The sequence below is a fragment of the Rhipicephalus sanguineus genome, chromosome 10, assembly GCF_013339695.2.
Source record: "Rhipicephalus sanguineus isolate Rsan-2018 chromosome 10, BIME_Rsan_1.4, whole genome shotgun sequence".
NCBI lineage: Eukaryota > Metazoa > Arthropoda > Arachnida > Ixodida > Ixodidae > Rhipicephalus > Rhipicephalus sanguineus.
In genome coordinates, this window is record NC_051185.1 from 43,367,450 (window position 1) to 43,376,991 (window position 9,542).

The following is a 9,542-nucleotide window of genomic DNA, read 5'->3' on the forward strand; positions in this document are numbered from 1 at the left end:
GGCACCAAAAGGAAATAATGTAGTAGTTGTTGTTAATAAGCGGCGCCATGCATAGCTTTCCGGTATAGATGAATTAATGGTTGTCACTCCTTGATCGTTGGCAACACGCTCCAACAAACTTGAATGTGCGTTAGAAGGAAACCGTCATGGGGTGGATTCGATTCCAAGTGCCGCTGTGCACACACCGATTTTTCTCAATGGTACAGAGGTACCCCGGTCCTGGCGCTAGGTGTTGTGGGTACTCATTTCTCGAATAGGTGCAGCCCTCTCCTTTCATGTTTCCTCTTTCTCTCCCCTTCCCCCTCTCCACCACGACGCTGCGCCGTTCCCCCTCATGGGTCGCAGCAATAAGCGTCTTTCCTAATCTCAAACCACAATCTCTCTAATGCTTGTCCTTCCGCAGTACATTTTGCAAGAGCGCCGTTACAACGCCCAGATTCCGGCTCCGAGGAAGCGGTACCGTAATCTTTAAAATAATTACGCTTTTCTTCGCACTATCCGGATGTCCCCTGATCTGCACAAGCCTGCGTGTAGTTGGTCTTTCTCTTTTTCTTTTTTTTTTTTTTGAACATTGCCTTGAAAGATCGATTCCCCGGCCGTGATCGTCTGCGGTTGCGACAGCGTAATTCACGTTGCCCTGAGGTGTAACCACGACCTCGACTAGTTTTACTTTTCTCCCTCCTTGCCCTCTTCTCTCTCTCTTTCTTTCTTCTAGGCGATAGTGACCGTGACCGCCATCAGCCTCGCCTCGTTCCGTCTCGAATGAAGAGTAAGAATTCTTTCCTCTGCGAACGCTCAGGGGAAAACGATCGAAGCGCCGCGAGTGGCAGGGAACATCGCAGCGAGGTCGCGGTGGACCTCCTCCGTAATTGGCATTTGCGTTTCACTTGTTTTTATTTCGCGTAGAAGCGGCGTAGAGGTCATCGTGGAAGCTCCCGGAGGGGGGAGTGGGGAGTCGCCCGAGAAATTTTCGCGGCTTGTTGCACTGGTGTTTTCGTTTTTCTCGCCCCGGGGTGGCGTTCCAGTAGCATGCTTCTGGGGTCACCGGTGTGTTTTAGCCGTTTTTCTTTTATGCCCCTAAACGTATGTTGCCTTATAATATTGAAATGTGTTTAACCGCAGGGTGGCATTCCAGTAGCGTGTTTCGGGGGTCACCGATGTGTTTTAGCTGTTCGGTTTCGTGCACCTATACTTGCACTGCTTTCAAAAATTGAAATGCTTCTAATGACCTCTTTGCACCTTGTCCTAGTATGCGTTTTATATAAAAATGAAAATTATAGTAAATGTAATAACCAGCAGCGTACTGCTGCCGGACCCCGTAGTCATATTATTTCGTAAAGCTGTAAATGCAGACGGCCACGTTGGTCTGCAGTCATTATAGGCAACGGACAATGAAATGTTGGCGGTCTTTTTGGCTATGCAATACAAGAATATCGTTTTTTTTTTATTTTTCTAAGTTTTTTCTTCTTTTTTTTTTTTTACGTTTCCTCCTTTCTTAGCGCCTGAAGCAACAATAGTCCGTTATATAAGGCCTCAAACTTTGCGATACGTAACAGCACAGACTTCCGCGATTTCGTAACGTTCAAAATGGTCGAGACAACTTCTAAGCCGACTGTAGACGACTGTGCTAATTATGAGCGTTGGAAACTGCCTGTTTCACCGAAAGCCGTTTCATCGAACGCTGTTCTATCGAACGCCGTTTCGTCGAAAACTCGTTCATGGTAGTAATCGAAAATCGTCTCTTGGAAGACATTATATCGAATTTTTACAGTTCCTTAAGTCGATATTATCGCATGGCAAACATCTGTTGGCTGATGGAAAAATTATCAGTCTTGTTGAGTCGTACCACGTTGCTTAAGCGCGGGGAATCTCGTTTGCTTATGATGAAAGCTAATTATTGCCAACTCGAGTCTGTGTACTTGAATGCATGTAAAAAGCCAGAAATTCTCGCATGAGATAACCGTTAGACTCATCCTAATCAAGTTTGTTTCATATCAGAAAGGGGAAAAAAACGAATTCTAATGAGCTTAAGTTCTTTACACAAATTCCCACAAACTTTGATAGTTAATGAATAAAACCAACAAGTTTACCAGAAAACAGCAATGTTCCGTAAACTCATCAGTTAATGGATCTAAAGTCTAGTTGACAGCCATGGAAACGAACTTATATGCCTTGCGACGTTTGTGTATCCTGCATATGAACTGTGGGACTCAGTTCCGTTATCACATAGCAGCAGAGCAAACCCTCAATGTATTACGCTGATCGTTACAGGAAACATGGCGCCATTACAGTGCCGGCATTGCTACGCACTTGCATTATTTAATAACCACGTCTCCGGTGTTCATGGCGAGCTGCCAACAATCTTAAGTATACACAAACTCGAATGAGACCACCTGTGACAATACATTCAGGCACAATGAGGCAATAGAGATTCAGCCCGCCTAAGCAATAACAATGCAAATGTGGCTAAAAACAAACGAAGACTGTTGGCGCAAAGCGCGTGACTGCGTAGAGCGCACAATATTCAGATTACGCTCCATTAGAACGTATCTCTTCGCGAAGCCGCACGTACAAACGTTAGGCATAAAGTCCGAAATGATATGCGCTCCAGGTATGCTGTATACGCTATCCTGCGCGCAGATCGCATTGCGTACGCGCGTTCCCGCGTAAAGCGCTGTATAACGGTTTACGAGGAGGACGAAGGTAAAGAAATGAGAATATGGCAAAACAAGAACCGACGTAGGAAGAGATACAGCTTAATGGCCGGGAAAGAAGCCAAGCCTCCGTCGACGTGCTTCGCGTGAGAATCACGGTTACACGTAGAGATGCCCTCTCCCCCCCTCTCCTTCCTCTCTCCCCCGCGCGGCCTACCTTGGAGGTGGAACGCCGCGATTGCCGCACTGTCAAGGCCGGTACAGATAGTGCGCTCGGACTGCGGCAGACACGTCTGACGTTAGTGTGTGTACACTGCGTAGCGTCCGTACACTGTTCTTTTATTTTTTATTTTTTATCTCTCGCCGTAACGCGAACCGGAAAGAGACGTCGAGGTCGTCGTTCGCTAACGGCCCCCACGGTTGCTGTTTCATTTTGTGATAAAAGTTTTAAACATTTGGGAACTCGTTTCAGTGTACACCTATAGGTGCCGGTGATTAAGAGAGGACCATAAGCGGATGTTTGGAGACGAGGTTTAAATATATATATACATATGTAAGTCCTGGAATCGGATTCGGCAAAGCGGCGGCGGTAGGCGGTGAGCAGCACCCGAATGCGGTCACTGGGACGCAACGTAGGCACGTGGATGATCCCGGGGCGCCAGTGTTGACATAAACAGCACTGTCGACCTTAGCTGTGACAGGGTAGAATTTCAAGCATAAATTAATTATATCTGGGTTGTTGCGAGACGGTGTGCATTATAATGACCCAAAGCATGCGCAGATAGTCAATGTGAGCGTACCTTTACAAGGGCCATAACACGATCACCCAAGAATTTGCGGTTTTCAGGGGAATATAGACCTTTTCACACACGGCTCTCTGGGCGCCACCATAATTCTCTCTGGCAGTAAGGTAGGGAGGTGGGCGAGTTGGAATTGATGCATATTGTGAAAAAGTCAGTGCAAACAAGACGGAACACAAGAGAGGAAGGACACAGTACGAGGGCTGCGCTCGTACTGTGCCCTTCCTCTCTTGTGTTCCGTCTTGCTTGCGCTGACATTTTCACAATATGAGTCCTCTATGGGGTGCGCTATATAGGCGTGACCCCCAAAAAATGCACTGCCGAGGCTGTGACGTCAGCCTTGCGACTCCCGCGCGCAGCCAAGCATGGCGGCGTTTTCTCTCCTGTAATAGGGTCTACAGAAGTAACTGCTCTATTGTGCCTACACGTATTTGAAAATTGGGCCGTAAAAGAATATTTTGGTGCAAAATAAGCGCTAGAAGTCGCTGGCTATAAACCTCGACTAGAGTTACTGTCTATGCTACCTTTAGGTAGCAGAGTTGCGCATAGGTCTGGCCAGGTCTGGCTAGCAACCTGAGCGATGCGGTGCACACTCCATTTCTGCCGGCGACATGCCTGCCGTGTCGCTGCTTAACGTGGCTGGCGTGTCTATTGACTATCGATGACTAGCGTTAGTTCAGTTAGCTGCAGTGGCGGCGTCGAGAAATACAAGATATTGGCCCAAGCGTCAGCTTCTCCGCAATGCGTGGTTGCTGGCGGCGTTTGGAAGACAGATGCGCAACTCTGCCACCTAGAGGTATCATATACAGTAACTCTAACCTCACCCACCAACGGCGACCGCCATATTATCATAGCGTGTGTGACGTCATGTCGTCTTCTATCAAAGTTTCAGCCGTTAAAAACCGTTCAGTTTCAATGCCAGGCTGAACAAATCTGAAATAGCTCGATTGCACGCGCAGCTGAGCACGGAACAAATCGATTGCCGGAATGCAGACGCTCGCACATCAAGCAGCTTGCTACGTCACGACTCGCCAGTACGCCAATGTTGCCAGATTCTGAGACCGCTCGAGTATTTATAAAGACATTCCATTATAAAGTAATTGCTCGACCAGATGCGTTAAAATTTCGTCGGCTCGTTTCTGAACGCGCGAGGATTAACACGTATATCACAGATTATGATCGAAGATTGGTTATGACCCCTTTAAAGAGACCGATAACCAATTTTTATGTTGCGTGTTCGCTTTAGTGCAACGGAAAGCTTACCGGTCTGAGGTCATCGCGGTGAAGGCGACGAAGGCAGTGCTCAACTTCTTGAAGGCGTCAGACTTGCACCGGCGGTGATAGACTAACGACGTTAGCATGACTGTGAGATCTGTGTGACTCATTGTGCGTGCGTGTTCTCCTTCTCTCTCTATCTTTATATCTCCCCCATCCCTTCCCCCAGAGTAGGGTAGCATACCGGTCCTTCTAGACTGGTTAACAACCCTGCCTTGCTTTCTCTCCTGCTCCTTCCTTCCTTCCTTACCGGTCTGAGTGTGCAATCGCGGAATGGTAACGCTGAAAGCGCTGTGGAAGTAGAATATTTTTAACCAGAATTTTTTTTTTCGTACACAAAAATCGTACACACAACGCGTGCTGCAAACTGTGGGAGGTACGCACGACAGCGGTTCGTGTTTGTGCGCTGCGGTTTGCTGCGCACGCGTGCACTCCGCGCGCATGCGCCGCGGCTCGACATGTTCCACTAGTTGCCGCGAAGGCAGCGCCGCTTCTCAGCGCGCAACTTCAACTTGTCAACTACTTAGCGCCTGCTACTTACCTCGTAAGCAGCAGAAAATATAGCGAAGCTCGGTAATGACATGTATACTCCAAATTAGGGCCATAATTAGGGCGCGCATAATAGCATCACACTACGTACAGCAAAGGTAATGACTCCGTAGTGCTGCATCGAGGCTCTTCCGCTATGCCACACGACATGACGTTTTTTGTTTTACAGCAGAGGTGTTGTTCTCGAGGTTGGCCGTGTGTCGGAGGTAGGAAATTATGATCATCACGCGCTCAACCACCGCCCATGAACTCTGTACAGATAGTTAACAAGAGACGCTGCAACGTGCATGCCCTAATCGGTGTATACCACCCGTGTGCTACCTGTTAATTTTTAGTGGACCCGTGTAATGAGTAGTGGGATTTGCCCAATTTCTGCGGCACGTACTCGCTATAGGAGTTTTACATTAGAGCTGCTATGCTCGAGGTTGGCAGTGTGTCGTAGATAGAAAATTCTCGGCGAAAAAAAAAATTATTGACAAGGCGAAATTCGAACCCGCGTACCCACGATCTGAAAGACGAGCGTCGTAACCTCTCGGCTGTCCAAGCACGGCAGCAAAGCATAGCATAGCGTTGTATAGTATAGTATAGCGAGGAGGTGAGAAAGGGAAGTGAGGGCGAGGAGAACAGATTTGAAGGTGAGGAGGAGGGAAAAGAGGAGGGGAGAATGAGTACAGAGACAGAAGGAAATAGAAAGAGAAATAGATGGAAAGAAAGGGAAAGAAGAGAGAAGAAGATAGAAACACAGAGAAAGAAATAGAGCGAGAAAGAGATAGAAAGAAACAGACACAAAAAGAGATAGAAACTAGAGAGAGCAAGCGTAGCCCTGTGTAGAATAATATAGCAAGGTGTGGGAAAGAGAGAGGTGAGAGGGTAAAAGCCTAGCCAAGTCAGGACAAGCTTAGATGCCCACCAGCTCTGCTTTGACCCAGCCTTGAGCGACTGAGTGCAAGCTGCACTATCTTTTTTTACAGCGAAAGCTGTTATGAGATCATTTCAACGGCCGTTTTTGGTGGCGTAGTTGTCCGCCGCCGCCGCCGCCGGTGTCCGTAACCACTATCGCTCGAAATAAGAAAAAATTTCCACGATGGAACGGGGTTCGAACCTGGGCCCTCTGCGTGGGAGCCCAGTGTAGTACCTCTGAGCCATGCCGGTGCTTCGAACTGCCTTGCAAAACGACGCTATACAGGCTTCATGTCCAGAAGGAACCACATTAACATATGTAATTAGTGTGGTAGAAGATTGAAATAACAACCACGCACCACACAACACGAATTCTGTAACAGGCGTCACACAATGCGAATTGCGCAACGAGTGGGCTGTTGGATGCCTCCAACCTACTACAAGGGGCTCTGCAATAATTCTTCATTGTCATCAGGCACAACACCAACAAAGTGCGCATAATGCCTTACATGTTTTTAGCGGGTACCACGGCTCTCCGTTGAATGACGAAAAATGGCATAGTGGCTGCTTCCCTACTTCACAGAAATTATGATTTGTAGCGTAGTGGGTTCCTCGCAAGTGCACTTGCATTGGTTGCCAAGGAAGCCATGAGCCCATCATCCATATCCTCAGGGTCTCAATAAAGTTTTTCCCCCTCTGTCTGTCTCTCTTTCTCACGTCAATGTATGTTATATTGCATGGTGGGAGCGATCGGGTGTCGCACAATGCGAATTACGTAACTGGTGAGCCGTTTAAAGCTTCCAACCCATTATAAAGGGCTGAGCCACAATTCTTCGTCGTCATCAGTCGTCACGTAAAGTGCACATAATGCCGTACATGTGTGTAGCTGGAACCTCGCTTCTGCGCACAATGACAAATAATGGCGTTGTAGGTGCTTCCCAATTACAAATATTGTGATTTATGGCGTAGTGGGTACATTGCTAGTGTGCTTGTATTAGTAGCCCCAAGAGAGTTTACAACGGGCTCTAGAAATGCCGCTCTTCCAGCTTTCGCTGTGACTGTGCTGCGCTTTCCGCGCAAGCCTGGCATTTGTTTTGTTTTGTGTGTGTGTGTGTGTGTGTGTGTGTGTGTGTGTGTGTGTGTGTGTGTGTGTGTGCGTGTGTGCGTGCGTGCGTGCGGGCGTGCGTGCGTGCGTGCGGGCGTGCGTGTTTGTGACTTTCAAGCGAAGTTTAAAAAGTACAAGTCCAATAGGTATCGCAAAAAGAATGCTTGATTCTGTGACTATAATGCGCAGTATTTCCTCTTTCGCCGGTGTCTTGTGACTCGCTCTCGATGGCTGCCAGAACATTTAAGGTAACCGACGTTTTCGCGAGCCACCAAAATGGCGGTCCGTGCATCACTCGAATTCCAACCCGAACCCATTCGAACTCCATCGCGGCAACTGCACATGTCAAATAAGCCCTGTTTTAGGGGCGAAGCTCCTTAAGGCGGCACCCGTTCGTCCCTCGTAGTCGTCGTCATCGTAGCAGGCTAGTGAAAGAAACCCACGTGACCGGTATGGCAAATTGAGGCGCCATCTGTTGACTGGGATCAGAGTTAAAATCTGCGTTCCGTCTCTTTCCTCCCAACTCTCTTCAACCCCCTCTCTGGCGGGATCAACTCCCTTTCCTGCGGGAGGCGCGCTTTCCGCCGCCTTGCTGGCGCCGCCGACTTTGAAATCCGTTAGAAAGTTTCGTCGTTTCGTGTCTGGCGTTGGTAAGGCGTGCGTTAGCCGTCGTCGCTCATCCGTTTCATGGTGCTCGCTCGCTGTGTGCTTGTGCGACGCGATGTTTTGCGACTCGCGCTGTTCGTGCATAGTGCTTTGTTGCTTGAATACTTCCAGAACAAGTCCGGAATATATGTGCCGGCCTCCAAAAGAACGACAGGTGAGCGTGCCCTTTGACAGACAGACAACGAACTTTGAGTCGCGGTTTTCATTGTGTCAATTGAATTCACGTCCATACCGAGTAGCTGTTCTCTGCAGTGGGGCTACAGTTACTGTTTTCAAAAATGACTGATTTGAAAAGGGCAGGATGCTGCGTTTAAATCGTTATACGAACAAGCAGCGGACATGAAGCCCATGCGAAGTAACTATAGTTACAGGTTTACAACTCTCACAGAACCGCGTGCTTGAGTGTGTGCTTTGCATTTGTCTCCGGTTAATTACTCCCCATCGCCTATAACCACGTTTGTGAGACATTAGGTAGATGTATGAAAACTTATGCTGCTCTGAGACGAACAAACGAGTTCACTTTTGCACGAATCGACGGCGCTCTTTATCTGATTGAAACTTGCCCTTTTCTTTAGGGCGTATTTCGGAACGCAACACAGCTGATCGGTGCGCCCAGAGAAAAGCTGAAGAATTGCAGAATCGGCGCACTTCAAGAAGAGATGCCATGAATCATCCGATATCAGCCGTTCATTTTCTCCGCGTTTATCATCACTAGTTATATGAAAATCAACGTTTTTGGAAATGTAGTCAATAAAGTGCGGCAAATATTAGTTGTGTTATATGTGGAGTTCATTTTGACATCTTTAAAATGGTCGTTACATTATTATTCTACTTTTAGGTATTTCAACTGCTTTCATTGCTTTTGCATTTCAGGAATGTTCAATTTTGTTATGATAATTTTGTGCAATATCGTGCGCATGATCAGAAACTGTTCTGCACTTTTGTCCGTATAAATATTGTGTTTTGAATATGTGCCCTAGTGTTATGTTCTGTTTTTTTTTTCACTGTTCTTTAAATTCTTAACATTGCCGAGAACTTTCGTGTTGTTTAGTGATCATGAACACTTGTATGTTAATATCCTGAGCCTGTATCGCACCACATTTGATAGAATGTTGATTTTCGGAAACGAGGAGAATAAAAGAGACCAAAGATATTCTGTGTTGTGAGTGCAATTCATTCTTTTGCGTTCTGGCACATGCTGCACGACTGCAGTGTTTGCAGAATGCCTGATTGCAAATTGCGCACATTCAAACGCGCAACGAACGCCGCGGTGCAGCACGCGCAGCGGATGCAAAAAAAAAATAAATAAATAAAGCGCCCGGCGCGCTGCACGGAGCAGCACGCGGAGGAGGGGCGAGGGTGTCATAAAAGAAAGGGAGAGGGAGCCCGCGCACGCAAACAAAACAAAAGAGAACAACCGGCGCGCGCGAGGGTGCTAGGAGAGGAGGCGCGGCTGGTGTTAGTGTGTGCCATGACGAAGCATTACCGTGTGCGCCGCCATTCTGCCGTTCGAGAGTCTGAATCCCAGCCGCCAGGAATTAACTGAAGGGACGTTTGGCGCTGCCAGCGGTGAGTCATGAATTAAGGCATCCT